Here is a 20,841-nt window from a genome sequence, read left to right on the forward strand (position 1 = left end):
AGAAGAAATCTAGGGTAATTGGGGGGGAGGGAGGAGGGAGGGGAGATAGGGAGAGATTGGACAAGGGGCATAAAGAATAATTACGATTTGTAACAATATATATGCTAGTAATATTGATTTGATCAACATATCTCAGTGTTGAACTCCCAAAATATGTATAATCAATTTTGATTCAATAAAAAATTTTTTTAAAAAATGAAAAAGAAAATAGATTCTCAAGCTTCTTCCCTGGAAATTTCTAGTACAGGGTTTAGAGTTCTGCACTTTTAGCAAGCGTCCCAGGCAAATATAGGAAACAGGTGTCAAGAGGATGGGACCAGTAATTCCCATGATAGAAACAATGTCAGCGTCTTGATAATGTTCCTAATAGTTGAAATGTATCAATATATCATGCTTGTCATACATTAGATGGCAGGAGTTTGAAAAACAAAAGAACGAAAGTGAAATGAAAGCCACCCATAATCACACCATTCAGACCTAGTCATTGATATTTTTGATAAACATTCTGCTCATCTTTTTTTGTACACACACACACACACACACACAATTGGAATAACACTGTAACAAATTGTTTTTTAAATAAACTTTTTATTTTAGAATAATTCTAGATTTAAAGAAAAGTCGCAAAGATAGTGCAAAGAGTTCTCATATACCCCACACCCAGCCTCCCATTAACATCTTACATTATTAGCATGATGCATTTGTCACAATTATTGTACTGATATTGACACATTATTGTTAACAAAAACTCATACTTTATTCAGATTTCCTTAGATATTACCTAATGTTTTTTTTCTGTTCCAGGATCAGATCCAGAATATCATCTTATACTTCATTATCATGTCTCCTTGGGCTCCTCTTGGTTGTGAATATTTCTCAGTCTTTTCTTGTTTTTGATGACCTTGACAGATTTGGGGAGTACTGCTCAGGCATTTTGTAGACTACCCTTCAATTGGGATTTGTCTGATGTTTTTCTCGTTATTAGACTGGAGTTGTCTGTTTTGGTTTTAATTATAATTTTAATTTTGGTAAAATTTTAAGTTACCAAAAAGAACAAAGAATAATATGACAAACACACACATATCCTCGACCCAGGAATGACACTTGTCAAATTTCTGATTTCTGATTAATTTTTTAAAAAACTAATAAAATTGAAATTAAATTCCCTTTATTCAGCATCCCTATTTATAGTCTCACAATCCTCCCTGCCTCATAGATGCAATCACTGTCTTAAATTTAGTATGCAATCTTCCATTTCCACTTTTTCTTTATATATATATACGCATGCACACCTATAAAACCAAGAAAATAGATAGTATTTTATGTGTATTTTTAGGTTATTTTTCCATGAATGAGATCTATATACCATAACTATTTTTTTTCACTCAACATTGTTTCTGAGAACTATTCATATAGATCTACATAGTCCTAGCTAGATCATTTCTTTTCATTGCTATATAGTATTCTGTAGTATGACTACAGCATATTTTATTCATTCTCTTCTTGTTCACAAATACAAGAGATTTTCTAAAGTATATACACAGAGATAGAATTGCTGGGCTTTTCAATATGATTGAATCAGTTCACACTCCCAGCAGCAATGTTTAAAAGTTTATTTCTCCACATTCTCAACAATTGTCATTAACAGACTTTCCCCCCCAATCTTATGAGAGTGAAATTAAATCTTATGGGTATTTTATTTTGAATTTCTCGTGTCACTGATGAACTCAAGCACCATCTCATATATTTGCTAATCATTTAGTTTCCTTTTCTGTGAAATGCTTATTCACTTTTTCTGGCCCATTTTTCTATTGGGTGTTTTTGCCTCGTATCCTTATTAATTATAAAGCTTTTTAAAAACCATTTTGAGTAATAATCCTTTTCCTGTTGTATGTATCACAGAGATACTGTTCCAGTCTGCTGTTTATCTTTTAGCATTACTATTGTCTACTTTGTCACTCGCAAGTTGACATTTCAAGGTTATCAGTCATTTCCTATAAAATTTATGCTTTTTTTATTTAGTGCTTAAGAAGTTTTCTCCTATGTTAATATCTTAAAGATATTCTTTATATTTGCCTCTAGTTGTTAAAATTTTGTTGTTGTTTTTTATGTTTAGGTCTTTAATCTACATAAAATTTCTTTTTGTTTTTCATATAAGATAAGAAACTAATTTTCTTTCTGTAGGAAGCCTAGCTATCCCAACACCTTTTGTTGAATAGTTTACCCTTTCCCCTCTTATCTGTAATGCCAGCTCCATTAAATAACAAGTGTCTGTAAATGCGGTGACTTGTTTCTGGGATTTCTAATCTGTTCAACTGATACTTTATCTATGGCCCAGCCAAAACCACACTGTTTTACTTAATTAGCATTATAACAAACTATGATACCCAGTAGAATAAGCAATCCTTCTTGTTTGTCAGCATTGTATTGAATATTTTTAGACTTTTATTCTGTCCCATAAATTTTAAAATAAGCTTAAATTATGTGGGGAACTATGTTAGGCTTTATATTGGAATTGCATTGAAATTATTTGGGAGAAAATTACCATCTTTACCATATTGAATCTTCTATTCGTGAGCATAGTTTATCTGTCTTCTTATATGTTCTCCAGTTAAGTTTTAAAATTTTCTCAGCAAAAAAAATTAACAAATCTTTTGTTTTGTTTACTCTAGGCATCAAATTCTTTGTATGGCTAAATTAGATTTTTCTTTTTTCCTCCTGCTCTCCCCACCCCCTCCAGTCACCATCATGATTATCTACCAGGACCTCATCAACCATAATGAGATGTTCTCTGACATTTGCAAGCTCCGGAGATCGCAGATGGGCTGTGCCTGGAGGTGGAGGGGAAGATGGTCGGTCGGACAGACGGCAACATAGAAAAGTCACTCATTGGTGGAAATGCCTCCGCTGAAGGCCCTGAGGACAAAGGTACCAGAAAGCAGAGTAGGCACTGGAGTGGACTGTGTCATGAACCATCACTTGCAGGAAATCAGCTTCACAAAAGAAGCCTACAAGAAGTACATCAAAGATTACAGGAAATCAGTCAAAGGCACACTCGAAGAACAGAGACCAAAAAGAGTAAAGCCTTTTATGACAGGGGCTGCAGAACAGATCAAGCACATCCTTGCTAATTTCAAAAACTACCAGTTCTTTATTGGTAAAAACATGAATCCAGATGGCATGGTTGCTTTGCTGTCCTACCGTGTGGATGGTGTGACCCCATATATGATTTTAAGGATGGTTCAGAAATGGAAAAATGTTAACAAATTAGGCGATTACTTTGGATCTATCACCTGCGATCACTGGCTGCTGCTTGTCGTCCACATTACACCAGGACTCAAGACAGATGGGACTGATGTCATCTTGAGGTCTTCATTTATTCTGACCATGATTTATTTGGAATGGAGGCATTGTTTTTAAGAAAAGAACATGTCGTGTAGGTTGTCTAAAAATAAAATGCATTTAAACTAAATATATATGTATGTATATTATTCTCCCAATTTGTCTAAATACTGGCTTATAGAAGTGCTATTGGCTTTTGAAGGTAATTTTATATGATTTATCTGTTGAGTAATTTTATTAGTCCTGTAGGATCTATTAGATTTTATAAATAGACAACTATACCATGAAGAAATAATGATAATTTTGTCTCATTTTTTTGATCCCTATAACTCCATTGCTTTATTGCCTAGAACCTCTAGCAGGATATTGATAATAGTTGTGGTAATGGATATCTTTGTCTTGTTCCTGACTTTGATGGAAAAGCTTTTCAATACTTATTTATAATATATGATACAATTTATTACATCATGTAGGTTTTTGTTTGATGCCTTTTTGGGGGGACAAAGATATTCAATTTTCCTTCTATTTATACTTTGTTAAGAATTGTCTTTTAATCACAAATGAGTACTAAATTTTTCTGAATGCTTGGTCTGTGCCTATTTCAGTAATCATGTGGATTGTCTCTTGTAAGCTTCTATGAGGTAAATTGCATTGATAGATTTTCTAAAGTTAAACCTTCTGTGCATTCCTGGGATAAACCATGCTTGATCTTATTTTTAAAACCTAGTCTTCTATACTGCTAAGCAGGATTTGCTATTATTTTGCTTAGACTTTTTTATGTCTATGTTTGTAAATGAGGTTGGCGTGTAGTTTCTTTTTTATACTGTCTTTGACTGGTTTTGGAATCAAATTATATTATCTCATAAAATAAGCTGTATGGCTTTGTCTTTATCTATTATCTGGAACAGTTTGTGTAAGATGGGAATTATCTGTTCTGTGACTGTTATAAAACTCAGCTGTAAAGATTTCTGACTCTGTTTCCTTTTTAGGGCATACATTTTTGACTACTGATGCAATTTCTTGTATTGTGTTATTTTGTTATCTTGTTATTTTGTTATTACCATATTGGCAATAGGTAACACAGTTCCAGGCTCCCTTCTAATCTAAGCATTTCAACAACTAATATTTATTTAATCAATACAACTGTCTTATGAGCTAGGTGCAATTCTGATTACCATTCTGTATATGAGGAAACTGAGGCAAAGAGGGATTAGGTAGATTGCTCAAGCTCATGGTAAATAGTAGAGGCAAAATCTAACCCAGGAAGTCTGGGTTCTGGCTGTAAAATCTGTGCTCATAATCATAACATTGTATTATCTTTTTCTTGGGTAAATTTTTTAAAAATTTTAATATTTACTTGTACATGTTTGTGGGGTACAGCATGTTGTCTCAATACATGCATATACTGCACACTGATTCACTCATGGTAGATAGCACAGTTTTGTACTCATCAGTTCCCCACTTCTCCTTCCCCCGCCACCTCCCCTCTCAGCCTGTGGTAGCCATTATTCTACTCTCTACTTCTACTAGAGCAACTTTCTTTTTTTAATTCCACGTATGAGTGAAATCATGTGGTATTTGTCTTTCTGTGCCTGACTTATTTCACTTAACATTGATGGTTTCCAGTTTCATCCATGTTGCTGCAAATGATAGCATATCATATATATATATATATATATATATATATATCTGAATAATATTCCATTGTGTATGTATACCACACTTTTTTTTAGTCCAGTCATCCACTGATGGATATTTAGGTTGATACCACCTCTTGGCTATTGTGAATAGTGCTGTGATAAACATGGGAGTACAGGTATCTTTGTGATATATTGATTTTATTTCCTTTGGGTATATACCCAGTGGTGGGATAGCTGGGTCATAAGGACACTCTATTTTTACTTCTCTGAGGAACCTCCGTACTGTTTTCCACAATGGCTGTGGTAATTTACATTCCCACCAGCAGTGTAGGAGAGTTCTCTTTTCTCTGCATCCTCAACAGCATTTGTTTTTTTCTGTCTTGTTGATAATAGCCATTCTAAGTGGAGTGAGATGATACCTCATTGTGATTTTAATTTGCATTTCCCTGATGATTAGTGATTTTGAGCACTTTTTCACATACTTGTTGGCCATTTGTATGTTTTCTTTGAAAAATATCTGTTCAGGTCCTTTGCCCATTTTTTAATTGGGTTATTTGTTCTTTTGCTGTTGAGTTGTTTGATGTTCTTATGTAGTCTAGATATGAGCCCCTTGTCTGATTTGCTGTTTGCAAACACTTTCTCCCATTCTGTAGGATGTCTCTTCACTTTGTTGATAGTGTCCTTTGCTATGCAGAAGTTTTTTAGTTCGATGTAGTCCCATTTGTGTATTTTTTTTTTCTTACCTATAAGGGGATCACAACCCTTGGCTCGGTGTCGTCTGCACCACACTCAGCCAGTGAGCACACAGGCCATCCCTATATAGGATCCGAACCGGCGGCCTCAGTGCTACCAGTGCTGCACTCTCCTGAGTGAGCCACGGGGCTGGCCCCCATTTGTGTATTTTTAATTTCGTTGCCTGTGCCTTTGTAGTCTTGCTCAAAAATGTGCTGCCCACTCCCATTTTGTGGAGCATTTCCCCTGTTTTCTTCTAGTAATTTCAGAATTTCTGGTCTTAAATTTAGGTCTTTAATCTATTTTGAGTTGATTTTTGTGTATAGTAAGAGATAGAGGTCTAGTTTCAATCCTCTGAATGTAGATATCCAATTTTCCCAGCTCAATTTATTGAAGAGGCTGTCCTTTCCCTGCTGAATATTTTTGGTACCTGTTGAAAATCAGTTGGCTGTAAGTGTGTGGGGTTTGTCTCTGGGCTCTCTATTCTGCTCCATTGGTCTATTTGTCTATTTTTATGCCAGTACCATGCTGTTTTGGTTCCTACAATTTTATAGTATACTTCGAAGTCAGGTAGTATGATGCCTCCAACTTTGTTCTTTTTCTCAAAATTGCTTTAACTATATGGGGTCTTTTGTGGTTCTATACAAATTTTAAGATTTTTAAAAATTTCTGTAAAGAGTGTCATTGGTTTTTTGATAGTGATTGCATTGAACATGTAGATCATTTGGGGTAATATGGACATTTTGATGATGTTCATTCTTCCAATCCATGAACATGGACTGTCTTTCCATTTATTTGTGTCCTTTCCAATTTCTTTCACCAATGTTTTATAGTTTTTTTTATAGAGGTCTTTCACCTCCTTTATTAAATTTACTCTTAAGTATTTCATTTTTGGGGTGGCTATTATGCATGGGATTACTTTCTTGATTTCTTCTTCAGCTATTATGCTATTGGCATATAAGAAAGCTATTGATTGATTTTTGTGCATTGATTTTGTATCCTGCCACCATACTGAATTCGCTTATTAGTTCTAGTAATTTTCTGATGGAGTCCTTAAGGTTTTCTATGTGTATGATCATGTCATCTGTCATCTGCAAGTAGGGGTAGTTTAACTTCCTCCTTTTTTTTTTTCTGTGTCTAAGTTTATTTATTTATTTATTTATTTTTAAGGAGTAAGGCTTACGGAATACAAAGAATTGACAACATATTTCTATAGGGTAATCAAATGAGTCGTCATATTTGGAAAGTAGCTATGCTCACCACTATACCACCAATGCACTCATAAATGAGTCATCACATGAATGTGACATTGTTCCAGATGAATGGGGAGATATACTGCCATTGATTGTTGAGAAAGATAAGGAACAGAAAGACAACAGGACAGACATTTTTCAGGACCGACATATAATGCCTTTTTTTCTCTGAAAGGATTTGGCATATGTTCTCTGTTGTGTCTCAAGTTAATTGCTTTGAGGTTGCTCTTCTTAGTGACTTCCTCCTTTCTGATTTGGATGCCCTTTATTGCTTTCTCTTGCCTTATTGCACTGGCTTGGACTTCTGGGACTATGTTGAACAAGAGTGAGGAAAGTGGGCATCTTTGTATTGTTCCAAATATTAGAGGAAAAGCTTCCAATTTTGGTCCATTCAGTATATTAGCTGTGGGTTTGTCATATGGCCTTTACTGTGCTGAGGTCCATTCCTTCTATACCTAATTTGTTGAGTGTTCTTATCATGAGTGGGATTTTATCTGGATTTTATCAGATGCTTTCCCACATCTATTGAAATGATCATGTTTTTTCCCTTCGTTCTATTGATGTGATGTATTATATTTACTGATTTGTGTATGTTGAACAATCCTTGCATCTCTGAGTGAATCCCACTTGATCGCGGTGAACGATCTTTTTAATGTGCTGTTGGATTCTGTTTGCTGGTATTTGGTGGAGGATCTTCGCATCTGTGTTCATTAGGGATACTGGTCTATAGTTTTCTTTTTTTATTTTGTCTTTTTCTGGTTTCAGTATGAAGGTAATGCTGGCCTCGTAGAATGTGTTAGGAAGTATTCCCTCCTCCTCAATTTTTTGGAAGAGTTTGAGAAGAATTGCTATTAGTTCTTTAAACGTTTGTTTTAGAATTTGTACATGAAGCCTGATTCTGGGGTTTTCTTTGTTGGGAGGCTTTTTATTACTGCTTCAATCTCATTACTCATTATTGGTGTTTAGGTTTTCTAGTTCTTCATGATCTAACTTTGGTAAATTGTATGTGTCGAGGAATTCATCTAGGTTTTCCAGTTTGTTAGCATAGAGTTGTTCATAGTCGTCTCTTACTATCTGTATTTCTGCGGTACTAGTTGTATTTCTGTGGTATTAGTTGCAATGTCTCCTGTCTCCTTTTCATCTCTGATTTAACTTATTTGGGTTTTGGCTTTTTTTCTTCATTAGTCTAGCTAAAGATTTATCGATTTTGTTTATCTTTTTGAAACACCAGCTCTTTGTTTCATCAGTCTTTTGTATTTTTTAAAAATCTCTAATTCATTTATTTCTGCTCTTCCCTTTATTATTTCTCTCCTTCTACTGATTTGGGGTGTGGGTTGTTCTTGTTTTTCTAGTTCCTTAACTTACATATTCCTGGAAAATTATACTTTGTTTCAAATTCTCAAAATTATTGGCATAAGGGTGTTATAGTACTCACGATATTTTGAAGCCTTTACAGTACCTTGTTTTTTTAATCCCTAATATATATTGTGCCTTCTATTTTTAAAATCATGACTGTTGTTAAAACTTTGCTCTACTAGATTTTATCTACCCCAAAACCAGATTTTAGTGATAAGATGCCTAGGATTTACTTTAAAATAATAAAGTAAAGAGTAGAAGAGTGACTGGGAGTATATATGAAATAATATTGCCCATAATATGGTAATTATTGAAGCACAGTAAATAGGGTTCATTATATCATTCACTACTTTTATTAATGTTTGGAAATTTCCACAAAAACTAAACAAAAATAAGTAAAATAATTAGATTTGTTTTGGTTTTCTTTCATGATTTCTACTGGATTTTTAAATTCATGTTATTTTTTATTAATATGTAATTATATCTTTATTTCTTGATTCTTTTCTTGAGTTTTTTTCTATTGTTCTTTAGTTTCTTTCAGTTAAATGTTAAGTTAAACAATGTCAGCCTTGTTTTCTAGGATGCACATGTAATGCTGCAAATTTCCCTATATATATCGATTTAACTTCATCCTCCAAGTTTTTTATTATGTAGTGCTCTTTTCTAATTTTTAAAATTTTCAGTGTGATTTCCTTTAAGCCACAAACTATTTAATACAGTTTCCATCAATGTACCACTATATCAATTTGGAATTTGTGTACACTTGTTTTGTGCCTATTAAATCGTTTGCTAACTGCTTTTTCAAATAATCCATATAATTTCTAATGATTCTCTCTTCCTGACTAGTTTTTAGGAGACACATGTTAAAGTCTCCTTTAGTTGTAGATTAAAGAAATTGGTAAATTTTTCTTTCAGTTTTATTTTTGTATTTCAAAGCTATGTTAATCCATGTGTACTTATTCATAATTGCTATTATCTCCTTGAACTTTTTTTCTGCTACTTTTAGAAATAGTAATATACTTACTTTTAGCCTTAAATTCTATTTCATTTGATATCAGTATTGCTATCTCAGCTTTATTTCGGATATTAATTCAATGTATATCTTTTCCTACTTTTTACTTACAAACTTTCTATGTTTTTTATTTTAGATATGTCTCTTATATACAATATATCAATTTTTTTCAGAGATAATCTCATAGTTTTCAGTAGTAAGTAAAAAAATTAATTTTTTTGCATTTATTAAGATTGTTTTTCAGTGTATATCTACCATTTTATTTAGTATTATTTGGTATTTTCTATTTATCATGCTCGTTATTCTTTGCTCCTTCTCTTCTCTTTTTTTGTCCTCTATTGAATTGACAGTTTTCCACTAAATTAAATAAACAGGAGGCCATTAGCCTGAGGCCATCTCTGTACTTTGAGTTCCTATGTAACAAACCACAACCTATTTAGGAGTATATTTTTGTAACAAATAGCCAGGTTCCAGCCAAACACAAACAGCTAAGCTTCAGCCAGTCACAGGCAACCACTGATCAAATAAGACAAATACACACATACCTACAGCCAGTCAGGTGATTTTTCTTCTTTGCTTCCATGTTTGACTTGCAAAAGCATGCTGCTCACACTGCTGGGAGGAGCTCTTACTTAGAACCTCTTCTGGTTCTGAGTGCTGCTTGATTCATTCATGTTTAAATAAACTCTGTTAAATTAATTTACCCAAAGTTTTTCTTTTAACAATTTTTTCTCTCTTTCCCTTCCACCGAATGAAAAATTGTAGATAGTGTCTTTATTCTTTAGAAGATAATCACATACATTTTTAACTCTAGTATCTCCTAATCGAATGTAAAGTTAACATCTCTAACCTCCTTTCTAACAAGATAAAGACTGGAGCAGACTTCAGCTTCCTTCTGATGCTTTCATCTTGCTTGTGTTACTGTTGCCCATGTGACTTCTAAAGTTTTATTAACAGAAAAACATACTTTTAAAAAAAAACAGCTAGTACTATTTAGATATATAATACAATGTACTGATTTCTTTGCTCATCCTTGCTTTATTAGAAGGGTTTATTTTCTGTCGTGCTGAAGTACATTTTTTAGTAGTTCTTTTTTTTTTTAAATTTTATTTTGTCAATATACAATGCGGTTGATTATTGTGGCCCATTATCAAAACCTCCCTCCCTCCTCCATCTCCTCCCTCCCACCCAACAATGTCCTTTCTGTTTGCTTGTCGTATCAACTTCAAGGAATTGTAGTTGTTATATCTTCTTTCTCCCCCGGTTTTGTGTGTGTGTGTGTGTGTGTGTGTGTGTGTGTGTGTGAATTTATTTATTTTTAGCTCCCACCAATAAGTGAGAACATGTGGTATTTCTCTTTCTGTGCCTGACTTGTTTCACTTAATATAATTCTCTCAAAGTCCATCCATGTTGTTGCAAATGGCAGTATTTCATTCGTTTTTATAGCTGAGTAGTATTCCATTGTGTAGATGTACCACATTTTCCATATCCACTCATCCGATGATGGACATTTGGGCTGGTTCCAACTCTTGGCTATTGTAAAGAGTGCTGCAATGAACATTGGGGAACAGGTATACCTTCAACTTGATGATTTCCATTCCTCTGGGTATATTCCCAACAGTGGGATAGCTGGGTCATATGGTAGATCTATCTGCAATTGCTTGAGGAACCTCCATACCATTTTCCATAGAGGCTGCACCATTTTGCAGTCCCACCAACAATGTATGAGAGTTCCTTTTTCTCCGCAGCCTCGCCAGCATTTATCGTTCAGAGTCTTTTGGATTTTAGCCATCCTAACTGGGGTTAGATGGTATCTCAGTGTAGTTTTGATTTGCATTTCCCGGATGCTGAGTGATGTTGAGCATTTTTTCATATGTCTGTTGGCCATTTGTATATCTTACTTAGAGAAATGCCTACTTAGCTCTTTTGCCCATTTTTTAATTGGGTTGCTTGTTTTTTTCTTGTAAAGTTGTTTGAGTTCCTTGTATATTCTGGATATTAATCCTTTGTCAGATGTATGTTTTGCAAATATTTTCTCCCACTCTGTTGGTTGTCTTTTAACTCTGTTAATTGTTTCTTTTGCTGTGCAGAAGCTCTTTAGTTTGATATAATCCCATTTGTTTATTTTTCCTTTGGTTGTCGGTGCTTTTGGGGTCATATTCATGAAGTCTGTGTCCAGTCCTATTTCCTGAAGTGTTCCTCCTATGTTTTCTTTAAGAAGTTTTATTGTTTCAGGGTGTATATTCAAATCCTTGATCCATTTTGAGTTGATTTTAGTATATGGTGAGAGGTATGGGTCTAGTTTCATTCTCCTGCATATGGATATCCAGTTATCCCAGCACCATTTGCTGAAGAGGCAGTCTCTTTCCCAGTGTTTGGCTTGGTGCCTTTGTCAAAGATCAGATGGCAGTAAGTGTGTGGGTTGATTTCTGGATTCTCTATTCTATTCCATTGGTCAGTGTGTCTGTTTTTATGCCAGTACCATACTGTTTTGATTATTATAGCTTTGTAGTATAGCTTAAAGTCGGGTAGTGTTATGCCTCCAGCTTTATTTTTTTTGCTCAGCATTGCTTTGGCTATGCGTGGTCTTTTATTATTCCATATAAATGTCTGGATAGTTCTTTCCATTTCTGAGAAAAATGTCTTTGGAATTTTGATGGGGATTGCATTGAATTTGTATATCACTTTGGGTAGTATGGACATTTTCACTATGTTGATTCTTCCAATCCAAGAGCATGGGATATCTTTCCTTCTTCTTGTATCCTCTCTAATTTCTCTCAGCAGTGGTTTGGAGTTCTCATTATAGAGATTTTTCACCTCCTTGGTTAACTCAATTCCTAAGTATTTTATTTTTTGGGTGGCTATTGTAAATGGGCAGGCTTTCTTGATTTCTTGTTCTGCATGTTCACTATTGGAGAAAAGAAATGCTACTGATTTTTGTGTGTTGATTTTGTATCCTGCTACTGTGCTGAAATCATTTATCAATTCCAGCAGTTTTTTTGTAGAGGCTTTAGGCTGGTCAATATATAGGATCATGTCATCTGCAAACAGGGACAGTTTGACTTCATCTTTTCCAATCTGGATGCCCTTTATTTCCTTCTCTTCTCTGATTGCTCTGGCTAGTACTTCCAACACTATGTTGAATAGGAGTGGTGAGAGTGGACATCCTTGTCTAGTTCCTGTTCTTAAAGGAAAAGCTTGCAGCTTTTCCCCATTCAGGATGATATTGGCAGTGGGTTTATCATATATGGCTTTAATTATGTTGTGATACTTTCCATCTATACCTAACTTATAGAGGGTCTTTGTCATGAATGAGTGCTGAATTTTATCAAATGCTTTTTCAGCATCTATAGAGATGATCATATGGTCCTTGTGTTTGAGTTTATTAATATGGTGTATCACATTTATTGATTTGCATATGTTAAACCAACCTTGCATCCCTGGGATGAATCCCACTTGGTCGTAGTGAATAATTTTATGTATGTGTTGCTGTATTCTGTTTGCTAGTATTTTAGTGAGGATTTTTGCATCTATATTCATCAAGGATATCGGCCTGTAGTTTTCTTTTTTGGTTATATCTTTACCTGGTTTTGGTATCAGGATGATGTTTGCTTCATAGAATGAGTTTGGGAGATTTGTGTCTGTTTCAATCTTTTGGAATAGTTTGTAAAGAATCGGTGTCAATTCCTATTTGAATGTTTAGTAAAATTCTGCTGTGAATCCATCTGGTCCTGGGCTTTTTTTGTTGGGAGCCTTCTGATAACAGCTTCAATCTCCTTTATTGTTATTGGTCTATTCAGATTTTCTACATCTTCATGGTTCAGTTTTGGGAGCTTGTGTGTGTCCAGAAATTTATCCATTTCCTCCAGATTTTCCAATTTGTTGGCGTATAGTTGTTTATAGTAGTCTCGAATGATTCCTTGTATTTCAGATGAATCAGTTGTAATATCACCTTTTTCATTTCTAATTTTTGTTATTTGAATCTTCTCTCTTCTTTTTCTTGTTAGCCATGCTAATGGTATGTCAATTTTATTTATCTTTTCAAAAAACCAACTTTTTGATTCATTGATCTTTTGTATTGTTTTTTGGGTTTCAATTTCATTCAGTTCTGCTCTGATCTTAATGATTTCTTTCCGTCTGCTAACTTTAGGTTTGGATTGTTCTTGTTTTTCTAGTTCTTTAAGGTGAAGTGTTAGGTTGTTCACTTGCCATCTTTCCATTCTTCTGAGGTGAGCATTTAATGCAATAAATTTCCCCCTTAATACTGCTTTTGCAGTATCCCACGGGTTTTGGTATGATGTATCATTATTTTCATTAGTTTCAATAAATTTTTTGATTTCCTGCTTGATTTCTTCTTGGACCCATATGTCATTAAGTACAATGTTGTTTAATTTCCCTGTGTTTGTATAGTTTCCAGAGTTTCATTTGTTATTAATTTCTAGTTTTAATCCATTGTGGTCTGAGAAAATACATGGGATAATTCCAATTTTTTTGAATTTATTAAGACTTGACTTGTGACCTAATATGTGATCTATCCTGGAGAATGATCCATGTGCTGATGAGAAGAATGAATATTCTGAGGTTGTTGGATGGAATGTTCTGTAGATATCTGCCAAGTCCAATTGGTTGAGAGTATGGTTTAGATGTTGTGTTTCTCTGCTAATTCTTTGCCTAGATGATCTGTCAAATATTGACAGTGGGGTGTTCAGGTCCCCTACTAGTATGGTATTAGTGTCTATTTCCTTCTTTAGGTCTAATAGAGTTTGTTTTATAAATGTGGCTGCTCCAACATTGGATGTGTACATATTTATGATTGTTATGTCTTCTTGATGGATCAGTCCTTTTATCACTACGTAGTGTCCCTCATTGTCTCTTCTAATGGTTTTTAGTTTAAAGTCTTTTTTGTCAGATATAAGAATAGCTACTCCAGCTCGTTTTTCTTTTCTGTTTGCATGGTAAATCTTTTTCCATCCTTTCACTCTTAGTCTATGTGAATCTTTATGGGTGAGGTGGTCTCTTGTAGGCAGCATATAGTTGGGTCCTCCTTTTTAATCCAGTCAGCCAGTCTGTGTCTTTTGATTGGGTAATTTAAGCCTTTTACATTAAGAGTTGTTCTTGAAAAGTGTTGATTTATTCCTAGCATTTTATTGACTGGTTGTCTTAGGTGTCTTTTGTTCCTTGCTTTCTGATTTACTGTTTGTTTTCTTTGTTTGTTGGTTCCTTAGGTTGTAGATAGCGTTTTTGTTTGATTGTTTTCTCTTCATGAATGCCATTTTTATTATACTTGTGGGTTTTGATTTTTCTTGGGTTTTTATGGTAGTGGTAGTTATTTTTCAGGAGCCAAACCCAGTACTCCCTTGAGAATTTCTTGTAAGGGTGGTTGTGTGGTGGTGAACTCCTGCAGTTTTTGTTTGTCTGAGAAATATACTATTTGCCCTTCATTTCAGAAGGATAGCCTTGCAGGGTAGAGTATTCTTGGCTGGCAATCTCTGTCTTTTAGTATTTTGAATATATCATCCCATTCCTTTTTGGCTTTTAGGATTTGTGATGAAAAGTCTGATGTTAGCCTGATTGGGGCTCCCTTATAGGTGATTTGATGCTTCAGAAATATGGAACACTTCACGAATTTGTGTGTCATCCTTGCGCAGAGGCCATGCTAATCTTCTCTGTATCGTTCCAATTTTAGTATATGTGCTGCCGATGTGAGCACTTTAGTACTTCTTTCAGCAAGGGTCTGTGGCAGTAAACTCTCTCATTATATTAGAATTTTAAAATTTATTACTCATTCTTGAAAGATCATTTAGCTTCACACAGAGTTCTAGCTTCATTATTCTCTTCTCTCAGGAGTTTAGAGCTATTATTCCATTTTCTCTCTTCTGTTCTTATTTAAGCCTACAGTCAGGGTAATTGCTTCTCTGCAGGCAATCTACAAATCTGCATTTCTTCCCTGGAGTCTTAATATTTTCCCTTTATATTTGATATTCTACAAATTCACTACAATGTATTAGGAATGAAACTTTCTTGTTGATCCTATTGGTGATTGATTTTTTTTTTTTTCCATCATAAGAATGTGTGTTTTGATGTTAGAATATTCTTAGGCATTATCTCTTTGGAAATTGACTCCATCTTCTACCTCATTCTCTGTATCTCCTCTTTCTGGAACTTCCACCAAAAGTGTGGCAAGTAGTTGAACTTTACACTTCATGTCTATCCCTTTGTACTGCATTCTGTGATTTCCTAAAGTCTGCCCTCCAATTTACTAATTCTCTATTCATTCATTTTTAGTCTACTGCTTTAAAAACTCTATTGAGATTTCTATTTAATTTATTCTACTTTTCATTTTTACAATTTCTACTTGATTTTTTTAATCTACCAATTCTTTTTTATAATTATCCGGGAAAAAATACTTTAGATACACATTGTACACTAAAATATAATCTAGATGGATTTACAGAATTAAATGAAAGAAAATTAAAGCCAAAAAGAAGTAATATTTCTCAAATTTCTAGATGGGGATAGATTTTCTTGGTTTCAAATCTCAGGTCCTTCATAATCTTAAAGGAAACAGTGGTAATCTGAATATACAGTATAAACTTTAAATGTCTGTAGCTAAAAAAACAACACACAAAAAAATTTGAAAGCACATAGTAAATCTGGGGCCATAGCAACAAAAGGACGGCAAAGGGTTACTGTTGAAAATATAAAGGCCTCATAGAAGTTCATAAGAAAAACACAAACAAAAAAAAAAATACAAATGGCTAGTAAACATTTTCAAATTATTTTCATTTACTAATAATCAAATATATACTAATAAAAACAAGAAACTTAACATCTATGATATTATCAAAGTTTTTTGCTTTTAGTGAGAATATGCAAAGCTTGTTAGGTGTACTAGGAGAGCATAAGATGAGACATTTTTGAAAAATATTAGCAATACAAACCAAGCACCTTAAAAGTGTTCTAACTTTTTGACTCAATAATTTCACTGTTAGAAATCTAAGCCAAAAAGCCAATCCCAAATACTTGGGAAAAAACTTTATGACATGTTTTTATGGCAAAGAAAAATTAAGAACAGCCTAGAGATACAATAAAAAGGGAAGAAAGTAACTTGTTACATCTGCTCAGTGAAATATTGTTCAGTCATTAAAACTTATGCTTACAGAAATTTTTAATAAAATAGGAAAATACTCATGCCATAATCTTATGTAAAAAATGACGCATACCAAATTATATACATGGTACAATTAAAGGTCTAGGAGAAAAATGTATGAAGGGTCTTCAAAAAGTTCATGGAAGGATTGGTATTATCTTTCAATTCTATTTTTTCACAAACTTTTTGAAGTATCCTCATATACCAAAGTGTTGCCAGTATGTACTTTTAGGGAGTAGGTGTGTTCATGACTTTTTTCTACCTCTTTATACTTTTTTGTACCTTCTAAACATTCCATAATGTGTATCTATTATTTCTATAATTTTAAAATTAATGATTTTTTAAAATAAAAACATTATTAATAAATTGGAAGGATCTCGACTCAGTCATAAATTCCTCAGTCTTCCTCATCCTTTCCCATGTTATAATGAGGCCTTTTCTCATCTCCCCAGTAGGGGCTGTTGAATTATTCTTGGCCAGTGGCCACCAGGTCAAATGAAAGTGCAAAGTACAGGTTAATCTGAGCAACATGACTCAGACATCGACAACAGCTCTCAAAAGTTTACATTTCATGTGTAAGATCATGAAGTGTATTAGAAAGGTATAAAAGTAAATTTTCCCATGGGAAAATTGCTAACTCAAAACCCAATATTTAAAAGGTTATAACATCTCAAGGTAAATAGTTTTCTTTTAAATTTCATGCTGTGGTCAATGAAAATCTTAAGACTAAATATAGACATAAATTTATTAAAAATTAAAGAGTGACAATGGTGATGGAAATTGTGTCAGTTTGAGTCTCCCAAAAAGCAGAAACCAAGACAGAATTAGACATTCAAGAGGCTTATTGGGAGAAACACCTGTGAAGGATACAGGTGAGAGGGAGCAAGAGTAAGTAGAAAGACCCTTAAGATCTCAATGCCAATCTGACATCTGTAAAAGGAGAGAAGGAAGGAAGGAAGATTGGTAGGAGGAGCCCAAAAATTATAGTGCAGCTCTGAGAAAGTCTTGGTCAAATCAAAGAGAAGTTCCCTAGCAAAGACTGCCAGATCGTCGAGTCCCACACTAGGCAGAAACGGCCCAAATCTATAATCTCTGCTGTGCTCAGTCAGGGGCTAGGAGCAGTCTGGGTCAATACCACCACTGTGGTCATCCTAAAGGTGTAGCATTTAGAGGCTGTCAGCCAAGGGGCTTCCTTGCAGAAGGCTCTTTTAAAGGAAGATCTGATTGGCGCATCTCCGTACTGGCCACAGAGATGTATTTAAAGTACACCTTCTTCCAGAGTCTCCTCCCCACCCCCTAAATAAAAGCAAAACTAACAGACTGTTGATATCTAGGGAAAATATTAATCTTTCCTTAAGCAGAACTGTACAAGAATTCAGAACCTAGCACAGTACCTGGCATATAATATACACCCATGAGTATTTGTTGACTAAATTATGTCAATTGTTTCTTTTCCTCTCATCAGGTCTAATAATATGGTACTCTTTATTAAAGCCTAATACTTTAGATTTAACATTTCTAATTCTCACAACTCTACAACAGGAACATTGTGAGGCATTTTTATAAGTAGATAGGCTGAGGCTCAGAGAAGTTAAGTAACTTGGCCAAGGTCACATAGCTACTAAGTAGTTCTAGGTTTCAAATCCAGAGCTGCCCTGAAGCCTGTCACATGCTCCCTCTCCTCTTTGTCCTTGGTGGCTGTAGAAAAGTTAATTGATGTAGGTGATAGGTGACCATCACATGAGAGCTAGAATGGATCTTAGATGATATCTAGACCAGTAGTACTCGACACTGGCCAAACATCAGAACCACCTGGGGAACTTTTAAAATATTCAGATGATCAGGCCTCATTCAAGACCAATTAAATCACTACTTCTGGCGGTGGGTCCAGGCATCTATATTTTTTAAGGAAACTTTTCAATGTGGGAAGCTCTAATACTACCAGGGTAGAGCACCACTGGTCTAGTCTAACCCCTTCTCATATTACAGATTAGGTAACTGAGTCCCAGAGAGGGGAAGTTATAACATCTGACAGCTAAACATGTTGGAACCAGAGCTCAAATGAAGATTTCCTAATCCCATGTTGTCCTCTGGGAGTTTACTTTGACTTTTTTTCCACTGGTTGTTGCACCACACAACACGGCAAAGGGAGAAGGACTCTGCTCATGAGACAGTCCTTGTGTGCCCCCTGGTGGATTAAAATGGTAGGAGTCATTACCTTGGGCAGTAGCAATGGGAAAAGAGTGGGGCGCTCTACAGACCTTTCATAGTGGCTAATCAAAATGCTGCACGTAGATTTAAGACAAGCCAGCTGATTAGAGAATGGGGTTTTCATCACCCTTGTACTTTGAAGGAGGAAAACAACAATGACATCAACGCAAAAACAAAAACCACCACCCAGGATCAGCGCAGTGCCTTGCCTCCAAAGACCTGGTAAATATAATGCCAACAATAAATCACATGAGGTACTCTCTCGTATAAGAACTCCGAAAGAAATTTTCAAAATCTTACAGTACCTTTTATTAAGGCAGTAGAGTCTTGTGGTTCATCCACATCTTGTGCAGTCAAACAAACCTGAAGACAAATTCTAGCTCCACAATTTATTAATCTCATAAACTTTGGTGAGTCATATGGTATCTTTAATCCTCAGTTCTATCATCTGCACAATGGCCATTATTCACCCAGTTATTGTGAAGATTAAGCGTGTGTGTATGTAAAGCGCTTGGCCCTGTGCCTGGAATATATTAACCGCCCTCTACCCTCAGGCCCCACAAATGCTCATCATTACTATTACTGGAATGGACCACGTTGGATGTATTTCCACCAAGCCTTTTCCTCTCAAAGAGGAAAAGGACATTTTCAGTGCAATCTGATATGATCTCTGTGCCAGTGTCCCTCCAGTGGTCCCTTGGAGAGGAACTTCTGGTCACACACTGCTCTTGCCTGCAGTCACCTACACAACCTGTCCTCTGCAAGCAGAACTTGGAACTCTGATGTTCCCTTCACCAGAATATCGTTGCACGCAGCCATATTCTCATTCCTGGGGCATTGTAATGTGAAAAGGGTGGGAAGATGAGGAGAAGCCAGCAAAGGAGACGGAAAGTGAGTGATCGATGCAGTGGGAGAGAAACCAGGAGAGTGTGTCATACCAAAGGCCAAGGAAAGAGCAACTCAGATGGAGGAAATGACCAACTGGGTCAAATGCTGTGACAGCTCAAGTAGGTCGAGGACTGAGAGTTGACTATCGGATTTAGCAAACTGGAGGTTGTTGGTGACCTTGACTACAGCAATTTTGATGTAGTGGTTATGGTGGAATTTTAATTGGAGTAAAAAAAATGGAAATATCAAGCCTAGACTATTCTTTTGAGAATTTTTTCTGTAAAGAGGAGCAAAGGAATGGGTTGGCAGCTGGAGGGGGAGATGGTTACTTTTTTAAGATGGGAGAAATAACAGCATATTTATAATGCCAATGGGAATGATCAAACAGTGAGGAAAAAACTGATGATGCAGAAGGCAGAGGGAAGAATTACTATAGCGGCATCTTTCATAGGCCAGAGGGAATAGGGTTTAGTACAGAGGTGAGAGCCTTGTAGGAGCAAACACCTGGTGTGTTTATAATAACAAGGGAAGGGGCAGAGTCTATGGGCACAGGTGCCCTTAGGTGAAGGTAGATGTAATGGGAGCCTGCAAGAGTTCTCTTCTGATGGCTTCTGTTTTCTCAGTGAGCAGGAAGCAAGGTCATCACTGACAGGAGTCGCTATTAAACGAAATAAAATCCCATCAAAAGAGCAAGTGATGTTTAATTTCAGAAATAGAACTCAAAGACTGATGGCGATGTGGTCTCTGGGTACGAGTCTTTGCTGAAAATACTTAAATGATGAGATTCGCATGTAATGTCAACTTAAAATTCAAATAACAATAAACATGTAATGCTCTGAATTTTCTTTATTTTCTAATAATTCTTTAAACCACTCTACAAAATGCTCTATAACATTACTTAAGAAAACCTCTGCAAAATTTAAGGTGGAAATTAGACTGTTTATCTACCATCAAAATATCGTGCAAACACTTATTTTCTTTGAAAATATTTAACTTTGTGAGATTCTTTAGAGGTGATGGTATATTTTAATTCTATCTATACCACAGAGAATTTACCCCAAACGTATAACTCTTCAAAATAAAATAACATATATTTCTTTGCACTGTCTCTGATTAAGTTTAGTTTGTTTTCCTAGAAGTTAAAACTAAGCTCAACCCCCTTTCCCCAATCATAGCCTTGAGGTTATGGCAGATTTGTACAAAGTATATCAACTACTCCTTGGATTCTTCACCCAGGGACATCAATGGTTCATGTCA

The 20,841-nt window shown here is 35.1% G+C and overlaps 1 non-coding gene and 1 pseudogene across 1 annotated transcript; one reads left to right on the forward strand and one right to left on the reverse strand.

Annotated features, from left to right (window-relative positions):
- The first annotated feature begins 2,748 nt into the window (after window positions 1-2,748).
- On the forward strand, window positions 2,749-3,263 carry LOC134377078 (translationally-controlled tumor protein-like; annotated as a pseudogene).
- An 11,675-nt stretch (window positions 3,264-14,938) lies between these two features.
- On the reverse strand, window positions 14,939-15,045 carry LOC134377403 (U6 spliceosomal RNA). Its single transcript, XR_010023451.1, has one exon. It is a non-coding gene; the product is annotated as a U6 spliceosomal RNA (small nuclear RNA).
- Between the last annotated feature and the right edge of the window lie 5,796 nt (window positions 15,046-20,841).

Source organism: Cynocephalus volans, chromosome 4, assembly GCF_027409185.1.
Source record: "Cynocephalus volans isolate mCynVol1 chromosome 4, mCynVol1.pri, whole genome shotgun sequence".
In the NCBI taxonomy this organism is placed as follows: domain Eukaryota; kingdom Metazoa; phylum Chordata; class Mammalia; order Dermoptera; family Cynocephalidae; genus Cynocephalus; species Cynocephalus volans.